Source organism: Pinus tabuliformis, chromosome 4_2 (assembly GCF_031772625.1).
Source record: "Pinus tabuliformis cultivar Carrire ecotype Pingquan chromosome 4_2, CPIR1, whole genome shotgun sequence".
Taxonomy (NCBI): domain Eukaryota; kingdom Viridiplantae; phylum Streptophyta; class Pinopsida; order Pinales; family Pinaceae; genus Pinus; species Pinus tabuliformis.
The window spans coordinates 468,051,032-468,069,118 of record NC_142304.1 but is presented as its reverse complement, the minus strand read 5'-3'; positions in this window follow the sequence as shown (position 1 = coordinate 468,069,118).

Here is an 18,087-nt window from a genome sequence, read left to right as displayed (position 1 = left end):
CATCGGTTAAAAATATTCTTCTCAGAGCTCATAGAAGTTGGCTTGATCCCCTAGCGGACTTGTGCGAGCTGCCCAAGTGATATCTACGACAAGAGCTAGTACTTGTGCATACAGCACTGTCGCTTCCAAGTTTGTTACGAACTATCGGGTTGATAAAATTAAAGAAGGGAGTTCCAGGAGTTGCAACATTATTGCTGCAATACTGGGACCCACCACCTGGTATGAAGTCCCAATTAGACCTCACACAGTTTGGTGTAGGAGTCCCATTCGGTATAAAGGCTCAGTTTCAAAATTCTTAAATACTTTCCTTGGCTCTAGCTATTAGCAAAAGAGAGGGATGAAATGGTGTCTTCAAAAAGTAAGGGTTTGTTGAAGAATCTAGGGCAGATAACATTCGTAAGATTCTTCTAGACTTGATAACAATTTGTGAAGTTCTTTTTTCAATTTGTCCTAGCTTGATCTTCTTCTTATTATTAGTGTGTGTGTTTACTTCATCAAACTACTATCAAAACAAAGGGACGAGAACTCAAGAAGTTGACATTCTGCCAGGGCCAAAGCCTCTCCCTCTAGGAGAGGAAAAACTGCACGCAATTCTTCTTATAGGGATTCCAATTTATGAATACCAAGACCTTAATACTTGACCCTCTCTTCCACTCCAAGAACAAGACACCATTCTTCTTCCTTGTCACTAATGATATCATCATTATTGTTGCACTATTGAGATCTAACATTCACTAAGGTCTTCGTCGTACCACTGAGATCTCCATTACTTGATACAATGTCTTCATCAAGATCATGATTATCATTGTCCAAATGTCGAGACAGAGTGTCATGTTATCTTCATCAAGACTATGATCGTGCACTTCTTGCACGGAGATACAATTTTTTCTTCAATGACTGTGCACTCCTTGCACCAAGATACTGTAATGCTGCTTTGATACTGTATTGTAGTTCAAGATAGTGATCACCTGAGAAACACTTGACCATTGTACTCACCTAAGATTCTGAGCCACTGTGTCATCTAAGAAACTACAGGTACCCTTCTTCATTGAAAACTTGAATGACTGTGTCTCCATCTGAAATTTGTGTCACTTTACTTGATCGAGGTTTCATATAAGAATGTGAGGATGTCTTTGTGATTATCATCATGATTTCAGAGTATGTCGAGGTTCTATTCTCTTCCACAGTTATAATGACTTGTTTGAATTCCTTTGTTTCTGTGGTGACCTCAGTAAGGTATTTATAATGTTTGTGTCTCTGTAAATAGGTCGATGTGTCACCTTGAATTGTCGTGTCTCCAAATATGAGCTGACACATCATGTAAACATATTCTGAGTCCCACTTAACTGATCTCTTCATCGTTTGGTTTGCAGGCTTCTTCTTTGAAGGATGGTGCCTGTCTTGGAGGATTTCTTCACACTAGGTTGAATCAAGTTTATTACATAAATGCTCAATAAGAGTTCTTCAATATAATTTTGACTCTTTGAGTTTCCTAGACCTATAGAATAAACTAGAAACTCGTCCATATAATTTATAAAAATAATAATTATTTTTCTTGACAAGTACAAAGGTCAAAATTACATTGAAAAATACTGAACCTAGTTACCCTTTTTTTCAACACTCCCTCTTAACTAGGGAGGTATTTCCAATGGTACTTTGTCATTCTCAATTTGAAGAATTTCTCATAAGAAGAATCAGACTGGTAATCCCATTTGTATAGCATCATATCAATCAGCATTGTCATAGTACAGGTCCTTGACTAAGAGCTCCATCTCTCCATGAGACCGTGAGCAACAATGTTGGCAAGACCAATAATTTATAGACACCTTCCTCATTGTCTCTCAAGGTACATACTCACCTGGGTGTTCACTGAGTATGACCTTCTAGGACTATTCTTATCTTGGGTTTCCAACCCTCAAAGAATATTGGTCCTCCTTTCTACTCTTGTCTTGGATGCCCTACACATCCTCAAAGAGTATTGAATGCGAGATGATTATCCAATCCTCCCATTATTTCTTCCCAAGTGAAGATAACAATGTTTTTCTACCATGTATCTACACTTCCATTCATGGCCTTCATATAGACTTACGATTGTTATTCATGGTCTAGTGCATGACACATGATATGGAAAAACATAATTGTCACTCCTTTGTAATCAGGGGTGATCTTAATTCAAACTCCCTCTTGATCAAGGACTTATTAGAGCTCCCTCTTACCAAATGATTCTATTTTTCATCAACATCTTCTTCTTCGTGGGTCCTTTAGTTTCTTTATCAACTTCTCCCCTTGATGTCACAAAATTCAGTTGAGCTTCTTTCTTGTAGGGCATAGGCCATCCATCACTTTCCTTCTTGGTTCGTCACGCCATTCCTTTCTTCATGGAAAGTGGCCTTCTTGATACATATCTAGAACCTTCGTCATATGACTACTTTGTCATCATTGTTTGTTTCAAGGATTTCCATCCACCAGATGAATGCTAGTTGTACTTGTACTTACAACTCTTGTTCCAGTAGCCCTGCATGAACTCATCCATATATTATTCATGAAATCAAAGCATAACATTAGCTCAAATAGTACCTTACAGGATGACTCTTCATCTTGACATCTTCCTGTCGGTATCAACATCCTGCATACATGTTGACACATCTCCCAAAGTTATCCATTGTCAAGGGTCTCCTTCTTTTTCAGACTCTCATCAGAGCCTTCATATCCTTCGAGGGGATTTCCTAGTCGATTGGATGTTGATTGCCTTCATCATGGTTGCATATCTCACAATCTCTTCCTTCCTTACTCATTCCATTCCAGAATATTTTAATTAGAGTTTCTTAAATATAGTCAACCACCTCATACTTCATATGAGGACATATTATGTTGACTTCATCTTAGTGTGACTTTATTCCTTCCTGCATCCTTTTAGAGGAGGAGATCCTTTTTTCTCATGATCATGCTTCTCAAGATAGAAGTAATGATCCATGTTACATGCAACCATATGACATGACATTGTAATATTAAACACAAGCCTACATACCTAATTTTAACTTTAGGTCATCTAGGCTTCTTCAAGAAACTTCCTTGATTGAAAATATTTTTAATCCCTTGATCTGCGTCATTTCTCATGTCATCATATCATCATCCCATGAATTCCATAAGTTGGAGTTTTTGATGAAACACTTGCTTCTTCTATAGATTAGTGAACCCTCCTATGAGGATTCCATCGAAGAACCTTGAGGATCTTGTATATCCCCATCTAGAAAATGTTTCCTTCTTGATGTATGATGAGCCTTGTCCTGGATGTCTTTATCCTTTCCTGCAATGTCCAATGAGGTTCCCAAGAGATATATCCTTCAAGTTTGATTGCCATGGATTTTGTCCTTCATGATTCCCATGGTGATGTCATGAGCTCTTGTTCCTAATGCTTCCATGATGCCATGATGCATCTTATTATCATGATAATATCTATAACACAAGATTTAGGAGCTTAAGATAGGACCTTTTTGTGAGGGATACTATCTTACTCATATGAGAGAATTGTTACTCCCTCTTTCCTTGTCCCTTTTCTTCAGCTTATTCCATCTTTCAATGATATGAGCTTCCAAAATTTTTCTATGGTATTGAATCTTAAATATACTTATTAGGCTAGAATTGGGAAATTTAGGCTAGGCTAGGCTAGGATCGTTCTATGCTAGATTAGGCTAGGCGAGGCCCGAGTAGGTTTTCTAGAGAAGGCTATGTTAGAGTAGGCTAGCATATGCTATGCTAACCTAAATTGAGTAGAAACAACCTAAATAGATTGAACTATCCCACTAACTATTATACATTCTAATATGGTATGTAATTTTATGTACTTACCATCCCGAAATTAACTAGAAGTTGAAAATATATTCTATTTTTTTAATTTTATCCCATATAAGACCCTTTCTTGAACCTCAAAGTCTTCTATCCATTCAATCAATATTCCTAGATGAATACTTGCCACTATTGAAAACATAATAGTTCCCTATTTGGCTTCCCTCGGTACATTCGGTCAATTTTGTTGAGGAAAGACCACGTGTCCATTTCCCTCCATGTATGTGCTCAAAAAATTATATATATTGTCAACCTTGGGTTCCATTAAATCAAATTACTCTACCATTCTCACGTACTTCACTTTCTATGGCCACATATGAATTTTTATGCTCTTCCTGACTTTTGTCAAATATCAAATTTGGACCACCATCTCAACTTTGTTGTCTATTCTTTTTCTCGCAATTGTAGGTTGTTCTCACACATTTCATGCTAGTTACTCCAATGTTGGGTCACTATGGTCACATCTCATTAGTGTTCTACAAGACTCTTCTTATATTATCACCTACATGTGCTATGTAGTCTCTACCGGCTTGTACATAACACATTATTGGTTTCCACATCTATCCATTGAAAAATATTGATACAGGTTCCCCTTCATATTCTTGATCAAATTCAATCGATTTTTTGATGTCTAGGTTCACCCAAACATGAACTAGTGTAAAGATATGAAAACTTGAAAGAGAAAGGAAAGGGACAATAATGAATAAAGAATATCACACTAAATTGTGATACCTCATATCCACTACCTTAAAAACTCCTCCATCCTCATGACCATGAGATATGAAAATTAGAATGAATAGCCCAAAAATTTAAGGGTGTACTCTAATAAATGGTGTGACGCCTCTCTGTGAATTTTTCATGGTCAATTTTTCCTAAATGGAGTGTATATTTTTAGAATCACAAGTCTGATTTGTGTAATATATATAGTTTGAGTACCCTCTTGATCTTTTAATGCATTAAATATATTTAGACATAAATTCACGTTAAACAACAAGAAATTGCAATTTCACCCAAATTTTTACTATCAAATTTTGGTGAAATAGGCCAAAATGCTTATGGTTCAGTAGATTTAACTTCTTGTCTTTCCTCCTATGCACGTAAATCAACTTGTGAATCACTATAGTGGCACAGTAATTAATCATTAATTTCAAGGGAGAGGAACTAGGATAGGTGCCTCCCCCATTTTATATATATCAAATTTTCCTTCATGCCTGCTGCTACATTGGTCAAATAATGGACCACCAACTTATGTGTCCTTCAAACATGAAAAAAGGGTGGTGCATACAAATTGTGTTACCAAATCCATGAATATTTGAATGAGTATTTCTTAATGCCACTTTAGGAGTATATTGTGAAAAGAGATATCAAATAATGATGGACACTCCTTGAAAACCACTATATGATGTCATATTCTACAAATATGACATTTTTGGGATATTCAAAATAATAGAAAGAGACACCAAACTTTTGCTTCAAATGTAGGAAGAATCATTTGTGATTCATGGATTTGCATACATCGAATGTTGCAATAAGACAATTTGGTTTTAGAAGCTAGATTTACAATTAGAATCAAAACAACAACTTCAACAAGCCAATTTTACATTCTTGGTGAAAATTGTTTGACAAATGGAAAACTAAAAATCTTGAATTTATCAGAATGTTTATCCATGGTTTTATATGATTTATCATTATTTTTGCTGCACTTTCACTACCATGATACACCATGATACACCACCACTGAATTTTCAAAATTATTACTGGTACTGGTTCCTAACCATTGCATAACATTTATGGAAGTCTTCATTGGAATTAAATTAGATGCTCCATACATCTACTAACTTTTACTTCTTTTTTTTTTCTTAATTGTAAGTATCAAAAAAAATTCAAAAGTTCCATTTATATCATATTTTATTATGAATATATTTTAAATAGTATCTAATATATTTGCATATTTCATTCATAAAATTTATTAATTCAATATTCAATAAACATCTTTAATTATTTGGACAATAAGTATTAGTTAAAAAAATATTGATCAATATCCATTCTTGTGACTACGTTGGTCAAATAATGGACCACCAACTTATGTGTCCTTGAAACATGAAAAAAGAGTGTTGCATACAAATTGTGTTACCAAATCCATGAATATTTGAATTAGTATTTTTTAATGCCACTTTAGGAGTATATTGTGAAAAGAGATATCAAATAATGATGGACAATCCTTGACAACTACTATTTCTACAAATATGACATTTTTGGGATATTCAAAATAATAGAAAGGGATATTCTACAAATATGATATTTTTGGGATATTCAAAATAATAGAAAGGAACACCAAAATTTTGCTTCAAATGTAGGAAGAATCATTTGTGATTCATGGATTTGCATACATCGAATGTTGCAAGATTTACAATTAGAGTTAAAACAACAACTTCAACAAATCAATTTTACATTCTTGGTGGAAATTGTTTGACAAATGGAAAACTAAAAATCTTGAATTTATTAGAATGTTTAGCCATGGTTTTATATGATTTATCATTATTTTTGTTGCACTTTCACTACCATGATACACCACCACTGAAATTTCAAAATTATTAGTGGTAATGGTTCCTAACAATTGCATAACATTTATGGGAATTTTATCATATTGAAGTACACATTAGTGAAAAAATGGTGAAGAGATTGGCAGTGATTTCATCAACTCATCAAAGTAATCATGCACATAGAGGGCACATCTTGTGTATGTTAACAATAGTTATAGAAGAGTGATTTTAGGGGAAGCAATTCCAAAATGAAGAAGTAGCCATTTGTAGCTAGATTCCATCCTTTTCCATTTATGTCGAAGGAGAAGAAAAAAGAATACATTATGAGCATTGAGATCAAACAAGAATCCTTAATTAGCATCAGGATCAAATAGTCATTTTTAAGGCGAAACAAGAAAACAAAAGAATAGTTCAACGAAAATACATCAATAACTATATTATGTCTAGTGGTGTTTCCATCAATTCTAAAGGAGGAGATTGTTGCACATATGTAATTGATGTCAAGTTAGGAAATGTTATTGATTTCAAGCTTATGGGGAGCCAAGCCAAGGTCGTGCAACAGATGGGAAAGAAGGGTAATTTGAGTAGGGAGCCAACTAAGATTGTGGAGCAAAAGCCAAAGCAAGGTGTTGGAAGTGTTTTCATGCAATGATCATGTGGGATTTCTATGTGAATCAGAGTTTCATAGACCAAAACATAGTGTTTCCATGAAAATAACCCTTGCCATATATCAATGTCCTAGATCAATATCATGCTCACAACATGTGTGGTGGTTCTAATGCATATGTGTATGTGATGGATCCAATCACTAAGCACACCTTAATCTAATGATATAGATCCATATTGGCCTCACACATGCATGGAAGTTGAAGTAGGGAATGCACCTAATCTAGTAACTAGTGTGATATGGAAGCTTTATGACATCGCCCCATATGAAAAACAGGTGGTGGATTCGAGGATGTGGTAGCATAGGGGAGTGACACATGGGATTAATTTTTGGCTAATTTGGCCAACTCATTTGATGATTGGAAAGTGACACATGGTAGGTACATGTCAACACTCAAACATAAGGCATAATCTAATTTTTTGAAGCATCTGACTTGGCAAGTGAAGTAGCATTAGTGGGCCTTGCATTAGGGTACCAGGGCATGGGGCATTGTGTTGGACAATCAAAGATATTATATCAGGGTTTGATTCTCATTACTTGATAATTACTTGCGCGTGTGTCTGCTTCTTTTACTTCTTTATTATCTTATCTTTCATCAAGAAATTATACATGTATGAATATCAAAAAACAAGACACACAAGATATAGGCACATGCTAGGGAAATACCCCCATCGAGGGGAAAACCCAGTCAAGATAATTCTTCCTTTCAATAATATTCTTTCAGACTCTTTACCCTAGACCAAGAGAAGATTTTCCCTCCACACCATGTCAGCCTTCTAGATCTTCGACCCCTTCAAGCAACTTCGACTAGGCAACAACTTTCGGCAACAAAAAAATATCAGGAGACTTTGATCTCCCAACCCAAACCATGAAACAGAGAGAGAGGGACCAAAAGTTTGATTTTCTTCTTCTCTAAAGACTTTCCCAAACTCACACTTATTTCCTTCTCCTGGCAATAGACTTCACAATTCTCCATCTCCTCTTGAGATATCGAAGTTACTTGATAGTGAGTGGTTCAAATGAATTCAACCTCAAATATATAGGCTTCTTGTGGGTCGAACAGGGTTTCCTTAGGCCGACTTGATCTCCTTTAGGCCGACATGATGTGGAGTGTACATAGTTCATATTTGACTTGATAGAAAACCTTTTTACATGGTTTTAAAGCCCAAGAAGGGTCTCTTCAAATATACAATGACTCTATAAACTCAATATTCCTAGGAATCCTCAATGGGGACTTTGACTAATAAAATGATGACCCAAACTGGTGCTTTAATAAGTCAATTTTACAATAATAAAAAATATTTTCTATATTATTTTGACAATTACATTACATAATGACTTAATTACATTATTGAATACTGAACATAGTTACATTTTTTAACACTCCCTCTTAACTAGGGAGGTATTCATAATGTACATATAGAATGGAGATCCCAAACTATATGAAAACATGAAGAACTTTTAGGCATCATAATGACATGGACTAGATTCTTAACCAGGGCAATCTATCGAACCAGACACTCAGCAGTCTAGGCACTGCAATGCCATAGACTAGATTCCTCACCAGGGAAATCTATCCAAGTGGGACTAAGGCAAACTCATGCTCTCAACCCCTCTAGGTACCATCAGGCTTACTTGCTAACCACCAAACCAAACATAAAGGTGTGTGTGCAACAAAAAGCTCAATAAACAACACCACCTTTTCAATCTCGGGATTCCATACATCAACACAGAGTGTCAGCCAAATGTCTCCCAGGCAATGCTTCACTCATATATCCTCAACAAATCTCTTCCATTTTCTTATCATCAATACAATCACAAATATCTACCAAACCCAACAGATTCCTTAGATATTGGAACTTCTTATTAGAAAGAGCCTTTGTCAGAATGTTTGCTACATGTTCATCTATCGAAACATACTCTAACTTCACGATCCCATCCTGCACCAAGTTCCTAATAAAGTGGAAATTATTATTGATATGTTTCATCCTTGAATGAAACATGAGATCTCCAAACATATTGACATAACTTTGATTGTCACAATTAATCATAGTAGGACCTAAAGCCTTCTCAAACAAATATGTTAGAAGATTCCTTAACCAAACAACCCCTATCCGTACTTCACATGAAGCCACATATTCTTCCTCGACACTACTCAATGCAATGAGATATTTATTCCTACTCATCTATGATATCATAGCATCTCGTAGACTAAAGCATCCTCTAGTAGTTCTCCTTCCATCGGCCTCACTGCCACTAGAATCAGAGTCTGTGAAGTCAATTAGCTTGACTTCCTTACTATCATACTTTAGGAAGTGATGTATACTTCCATGAAGATACCTCAATATATGTTTGGAAGCTATCCAGTGATCATGACGAGGCTCCAGCTGAAACTGACTAAGAATTTTCATTGCAAAACATATATCTAGCCTAGTATTTACCGGATACATAAGGGTACCCCCCAACTGTCGATATGAGGTAGGATCCACGAGACTAGATTTGGAGCTCTTCAATTTTTTGAGGTTGATGATCATAAGATTAGTCGTCGAGTTAGAGTCCATCATCCCAAATTTATGCAATAAATTGATGTTGTACTTTCCTTGCCCCAAATTTATCTCCCCAGATTTCTGCTAGACTTCTAGACTTCGCAGTAATGCATCAGTACTAGATCCTTCATCTCAAATTCATCTTCCAACATCTTCTTGCATTCTTGAATTCTTTGTTCTACACTAGTAATGAATATATCATCCACATATAGTAGAATAATTATGGGCTCATTATTCACGACATTGATATATAGATTCAGGTTAGCAATACTCTTCATGAACCCAATTCGGAGTTGATATGAATCCATTCTTTCATACCATGCGCTTGGTTCTTGTTTCAAGACATATAGGGACTTATTGAGTCTGCAAAAATGAGAGCCCCTTCTATTCTCTTCAAATCCTTCAGGTTGTTCAATGTACACTTCCTCATCAATGGCTCCATTTATAAATGTGGTCTTAACATCCATTTGATGGATATTCCACTCCATTGTAGCAGCCAATGAAACCAACGATGTAATGGTAGTGTATCTTGTTGTAGGTGCAAAGGTTTCTTCATATTCATTGCCTTCCTTTTGGGAGAAACCCCTAGCGATGAACCTTGCTTTGTACTTGTTTATACTTCCAGCAATAACATATTTGATCTTATAGATCCACTTTGATGTGACAACCAATTTGTCACTAGGTCCAGGAATGATTTCCCAAACTCCATTCTTTTTGACGAATTGATATTCTCCCTGAATAGCTTTCTTCCAAACCTCTTCATGCTCAACTTCCTGGAATGTAAATGGTTCGACTACAATAAACTTTGTTATATATGCAGCATAACCATAATACCTTTTCGGTTTCTTACTTTCCTTGGAGGACCCTTTCACAGATTCATGTCCTTCAACATACTCTAATGTAGATTTCAAACAATTTGGCCTCTTCCTTGTGGTTGGGATAACCACCGATTGAATAGGTTCACTTTGTCCTTCTTCTTCATCATTTGCAGTAGAGTTCTCATGATGAACCTCTTCTTCTTCAAATATGGCAACTTCTTTATCATCAGAATCAATAGGAATATCCTTTGATTTCTTGTAAGCTTGATTCTCATCGAATATGACATCCCTTGTTACTTCAATCTGTCTTCCTTCATTTATGTAAATTCTATATGCTTTTGAGGAAAGACTATAACCAATGAATATTCCCTTGATGCTTGTCAATTCCAACCTCTTGCGCTTGTCCATCGGAACATGGATATATGTTGGAATTCAAAATATATGAAGATGATCAACAATTGGCTTCTTTCACGTGCATACATCATAAGGTGTAGTATTATCAAGCCTATTATGAGGACTTTTATTTTTAATGTACACATAAATCATCATTGCTTCACCCCATAAGAAATTTGGTAGATCTTGATCAAGGAGCATTGTTTAAATGCCTTCGTCAATTTTCCTATTATTCCTTTCAGCCAATCCATTTTATTCGGGATAGTAGGGAACAATGAGATCCCTATTAATACCTCCATCCTTACAATATGAAATTAACTCTTTAGAAGTGTCTTCCCCACATTGTCATACCTTAGAGTCTTTATCTTCCTTTTAGTTAGGATTTCCACTTCAGCCCTGAACTCCTTGAAATTATCAAATACTTCGTCTTTAATTTTGAGTAGGTAAAGCCATGTCTTCCTCAAGTGTTCATGAATGAATGTTACATAGTAGAGATGACCTCCAAGTGATTTGTCAAACATGGGCCCACATACATCAGAATGGATGAGGTCTAATATTTGTTTAGACCTAGTTTCACTATTATGAAATGGCTTTCTTCTATGCTTCCCCAAAGAGCATCCCTTGCATAGACCTTCATGATCCAACCTCATATCAGGAACACCATGAACCAATTGACTAAGAGCATGGATTACCCTATAATGAAGATGACCATACCTTCGATGCCATAGTTCAATGGGACTTATTTCCATATGAACCAAAGATTGAGGAGATGGAGTGATAACCCAGTGAAAGCTTCCTTCACGAATGCCAATAACCCTAGCTTTTTCCATACTAGAGTTCTTTCCCTAAACCAATACTTTTACATCAACAAAATAAATCCTTTCCCATTTATCTTCTAAAAAAGAAATCTAAAGTAAAGTCTTTTTCAAACCTGAAACATAGAGAATGTTGTTGAGATGCAAGTTCGAACCATTATCTAGCTTTAATGATGTAGATATGAGGCCTCTAATAACATAGCTTTTGTTTTCACCCAATTCCACCGCATAAGAGGATGATTCCATTGATAGCATGTAAGGTTTCTTTCTTTCACCTGTCATGTGTCTCGATGCTCCACTATCAATTATCCATGCATTATCATCAGTAAGAAATCATGTAAGGGCAACCAAGAATCCTTGAGCCATGACTTTGTGGAATAAGTAATATACAGCGTTCCTAATCCATCTTGCAGTAGTGTTGTAACCAAATCTTATGTAGTTCACCATAGAGGGAGAACCTATGCCAACAAAGTGATCTTCAAATTCTCTTGACCCTAGCTTTGATACCATGTTGGAAAATTAAAGATAGTATATTAGGGTTTGATTCTCCTTTCTTGATAATTACTTGAGAGTGTGTTGGCTTCTTTTACTTATTTATTATCTAATCTTTCATCAAGAAATTATAGGTGTATGAAGATTACAAAACAAGAGACACAATATATAGGCACATGCAAAGGAAAAAACCCCCTTGAGTGGAAAACACAGTCAAGATAATTCTTCCTTTCAAGAGTATTATTTGAGACCCTTTACCCTAGACCAAGACCAGACTTTCCCTCCACACCATGTTAGCCTCCCAGACCTTCGACCCCTTCCAACAACTTCGACTAGGCATCGGCTTTTGGCAACATGCAGCTTCCGACAATAACAAAATCTTAGGAGACTTCGATCTCCCAACACAGACCAGAAAACAGAGGTAGAAAGGCACCAAAAGTTCAATTTTCTTCTTCTCTAAAGACTTCCCCAAACACACATTTATTTCCTTCTCCCGGAAACAAACTTCGCACTTCTCCAACTCCTCTTGAGATAGCGAACTTACTTGAGAGTGATTTGGTTCAAATGACTTTGACCTCCTTCAATATATAGGATTCTTGTGGGTCAAATGGGGGTCCTTAAGCCGACTTGATCTCCCTTAGGCTAACATGATATGGAGGGTACATAATTCATATTTGACTTGATACAAAACCTTTTTAAATGGTTTGAAAGCCCAAGAAGGGTATCTTCGAATATACAGTTAATATATAAACTCAATATTAGTCCTAAGAGTCCTAAATGGGGACTTCAACTAATATAATGATGACCCAAGCATGAAACCCATGCTTAAATTAATAATTCATTATTTCAATAATAAAATTATTTTCGTTATTCTTTTGACAAGTACATTACATAATGAATCAAGTACATTATTGAAGTCTGAACATAGTTACATTTTATAACACATTGGAGTGCAATTCTTATATTAAAAGTCATGGCCAATATCTAATATTTATTGGCAGGTATGATGGGGAAAAGATTACTCAGAAAAAGAACACATAGTAGGTTGTGATAGGTTCAACCATGGATTAACATGGAAATCCATGAGGTCTCGGGACTTGTGTCAAGACCCTGCTTGCCGAGGTTTTCCTGTGTACTTTTTATTTGGCCAAAATTCTAAAAAACCAATTATTTGCACCATAGTTAGCATATCTAATGGCTAGCCTAGTGTGGGCCCTATGTTGGGCTACCTGAGAATAGTCTTGTATGAGGAGTCTAATGTGATGAGAAATTTTTTAACCATTGCTGGAAAGTTGGATTTTTTTTCATTTATCATTATGTATACCAAATATCTGTGAACGAAGAACACCTAAGTAATATGGATATAAAATCGAGTTTATAGCCTACAATTGCTATAACTTGGAGAAAAAGAAGAAAATCAATATATGGTATAGATAATAGGATGTTGTGAGTACCCACGATCATGTGTTCTTAATCATCTAGCACATGGAGGTAAGGAATTTGAATGGTATATGGTATAGATATTTGGAAAAGGTCATATCACTCTGTCATGGATTTTGATTCGTATAACACTTGGAGTAGAAACAACCTAAATAGATTGAATTATCCCACTAACTATTATACATTTTGATATGGTATGTAAGTTTATGTACTTACTATCTCGAAATTAACTAGAAGTGGAAAATATATACTAATTTTTTTTTTATGTTATCACATATAAGACCCTTTCTTGAACCTCAAAGTCTTCTATCCATTCAATTAATATTCCTAGATGAATACTTGCTACTATTGCAAAATTAATAGTTCCCCATTTGGCTTCACTTGGTATATTTGGTCAATTTTGTTGAGGAAAGACCAAGTGTCCATTTCCCTCCATGTATGTACTAAAAAAATTCTATATATTGTTAACCTTGGCTTCCATTAAACCAGTCTAGATCCATCTTAACTTTGGATCTATCAAGCAATGAGAGGGATCAAATCTTTCGAGGTGCAAACCTCTTTTTTGAGTGCAAAACTTGAGGAAAGTTTTGCATCTTGAGAGATTTTATCCCTCTTGGCGCTTGATAGATCCAGAGTTAAGATGGATCTAGGCTAGTTTCAGTTATGTATGGCCAAAGAAAATCTAACGAATATATGATTAATTTTGTTAATAATATGTAAATTCTTTTTTGCTAAAGCAAGAGTAGTTCCTTCTATTTCATAATATCGAGAATAAATTTACAGAATATACAAGAACCTTGAACTCCAAGAGGTGACAAGGAAATAAAGGGCATGAAGCCAAAGTAAAGCATCACCCCGCTACAACAAACAACAAAAACTTTCATTACATACTTTTGGCTGAACCAATCAAAACAAAGGCCTGATCTCCGGCAAACAAACATCCAAGTAACTCAGGTGAAAAGCCCACCAGGACACGTGGCCCCATTCAAAAGCACCAACCGATCTAACGGTAAACACAATCCCGCACATACGAATGAAACCCTGAAGTATTGCACCACCAAAACTGCTCAAAGAAACTGCAAACCCCACCAAACCCATGGCCCCACCAAACTGCATGATGAATCTAGAGCGTTGAATTACCAAGTGCGATCGGATGGCTGAGCAGGAAATCACGCGCCCGAAGTCATCGATCTTTAGGGCGTGGGGAGAGTGGTTTAAGGACTGGGCCCTTCTCCACATGTTAATATATCTATGGCATCGCTACCAATAAACAAAAAACCACTCTCAACAAAACAGCGGTGTGATTGCTACGAAACCGCCTACCCCACCAAACCCTCGGGCCCTACCAAACTGCTCGATGGATCCTAAGCGTTGATTTACCTTGTGCCATCGAACGACAGAGCAGAAAATTTCACGCTCGATGTAATTGATCTTTATGGCACGGGGAAAGTGGTTTTTGTACCGGGATCTCCCCCAAGTGGCATGATTTCTATGGCATCGCTGCCAAAAATCTGAAACCACTTTTATTCTGAAAGCAGTGCGATCTCTGCAAAACCGCCCAAAGGCTGTTTTGATTTCCATCACTGAAAAATTAGGATGATGCAGAAGTTTTTGATGCTGCTTTCTATGGTACGGGTAGCTCTGACGCCTGTCACTTAGAATTTTCCTGAACGTGGTCCACTTTACCTCTAACCTTGTCTTACCTGTCATTATGCACCTTTTTGTCCCACTTGGTGTAGCCCTCTGACCGCTGACCATTACTAATTGGGATCTGTCATTTTGCATCTGTACTCTTCTTTGTCCTCCTCCACCTGGTTATGGCAGAGTTTTTACAGGTTACTATGCACCATTGTATTCCTCCTCCTTAAGATTGCGTTGTCCTTGCTGCTAACACCTTGGTTGGCTAGAATGTCATCCAATTTGTTGGCCTTTCTCCTCACATGAATAAATCTGAGAGTACGAAGTTCCTGTAGATGCACTTGAATTCTTTGAAGGACTCTAGTTAACCTCCAGTGTTTTGTGACCTTTTCCGGCCGTGTTCCATTATTGATTCTCCTGGCATCATTTATGACTAACATTGAATCTGCTTCTATTATGACATTTTGGCAATTGCTCTGTATAAAAAATTCTAAGCATTGTTCCAATTCCATTAGTTCTGCCATGTTGTTAGTGGATTTTCCTAAGTGACCATGGAAGAGGGAGATAATGCTACCTGTATTATCCCTCATAACTCCCCCAAAACCAGCATCTTCCGGGTTGCCTTTGGAAGCTCCATCAATGTTGTACTTTAAAAAACCTTTAGGGGGGATGCCAGAATTCCTCCACCTTTTCTCTCATGCTTGCTATCCTGTCTAGACCTTGAGGAATAAGCCCCTGCAAGTCTAACAGCTGGAGGATTCTCAACTCTCCAACTGAGGGAGGATTTTTGGGGAGATTCCTAACCATGGTGCCCACTGTCTCCTTTAGTTATTTTACGATTAGCTCCACCATGCTAAGAGAGGCAGACTTTTCCTCCTTGGATATTCTTTTGTTCCTTTCCTTCCACACATTGCAAATGATGAAACTCGGCAGAAGATTCCAGACACAGTTGAGAATTTCATTATCTGAAAAATTATTCCTCCAGTTGTTTAGAGTGTTAGCAATACTTTCTTTGTCTCTATTAGACTGTTTGAAGATTTTGGTAAAAAATTCCCATATCCTATAGGTGAAAATGCAGTTGTTGAGAAGATGCTCTATAGTCTCCTCTTGGGTCTCACAAATTTGACATCTAGAGGGTCCCAGCATGCCCCTTTTTTTAAGGTTGTCCAGGTTAAAATTTTTCTGTGGTGAACTAACCACATGAAAAGTTTGATTTTCATCCAACCTTTGTGCTTCCAAAGCTTTTGCCAAGTTTTATTAGGAGCTTGGGGTTCGAAATCAAGGAGAAAACCTTTGGCTTCCTTGATATTAAAGTTGCCCTCTTTGTTGTTTCCCCATCTCAGTTGGTCCTGCTCTTCCATTACTAAAATTATTCTCTGATCCAGCAGTCTCTTAAGGGATTCTTCTTTACTGTTGAGGGTTTTGTCCTCTCTGCCCTCAATTTTTTTCCAGATTCTCCACTTTCCTGCATTATGTGAGTTCTCCCAAAAGTCTTTCACTTTTACTAATCCTTGATTGTTAGTCTCTTGCTTGAGGCCTAAAAATTCTTCCTTTAGTAGATTTGGTTCCTGTTGCCATTTTTCTTCCCAGAAAAGTGCTTGATCTCCCTCTCTGATTTCCCATAAACTATTTTTTTGCACCACTTCTCTGTTCTCCTAGGCCTTGTTCCATATGGGGGAGCCTTTCACTGTTCCTGTCATACGTATGATATCCGAATCCGATGAGGCATTGGCATATTTTTCCTTCCATATGCTTTCCCATTGAGCTTTAGGATCCTTAACCCACCTCCACCAAAGTTTGGCTCCTAGAGCCTTGTTGAGAATCGCTGTGTTGTCTAAACCCAGGCCTCCTTGGTTCTTGGGTTTGCAAACCTTTTCCCAAGGGACTAAAGCCCATTATTTCCTAGAATCCTCTTTGCCCCACAGAAAGTCTTGTTGAATATTCCAAAATTGTTGCAAGACTCCTATTGGAGCTAGGAGGGATGATAGCATGAAGATTGGGATAGCTTGGAGAACTGCTTTAGTAAGAACCAGTCTACCAGCTAAATTTAAAGATCTGTTTGTTCATTTCCTGACCTTGTCTTGCATTTTAGTTATTAATGGATCCCATATACTCTTATGTCGGGGTTTAGCTGTAAGTGGAACTCCCAAATACTTGGAGGGAAGATATTCTCCTTGAAAGCCTAAAATTATAGAGACATGATGCGGGAGCATCTAACCCCCTCCTGAATCAAAGAAGAATCCAAAGAGGAACGAGGAGGACGCGGCCACAAAAAACCATATTTTCGTAAATTAATAGAGTTTGTTGAGTGATTTCGGGAGATATTTTTGTGGATCATAACAGATTTACGCTTTTGTAAATCTTTATAAGCATGTTTGTATGCATGAGATGAGTGGGCGTGCTAGTGAGGATACAATGTAGCCTGTGTGGATTTATTGGCTAAGGCTGCAACGTCTTAGATCAGTAGTCTTTTGTATATAATCAAAACTATGGATTATGTCAATTTTTTGTCTATTGCGTTATGAATTTTTACAGTTTAAGTTTACGGTTAAAATCCATGTGAGGACTTATTTCTGTTCAGTGAATGTGTAATTTGAAGTGTTAAATTGAACGCTGTTTAAGTTAATTTACATGGCTCGAGTGTAAATTGTTGGCATAATTTACATAGGACAGTATTAAAATCGATCTGCTGAGGAAGGATGGTTGTCACTTTAGAGTTGTTTTGCTGAATAGCCAACGTTATTAATTCTTAGACTGCGTTCAAATGTTTCATAGTTGCAGGCGAGAATAGATTGGATAGCATCGGAATGAAGTCTGAATGTTTTAATAAAGTGTGTCGGCACCAAAGCATTTCCGTGGCGTGGTAATACTGCAGGCGAGCATTATGAG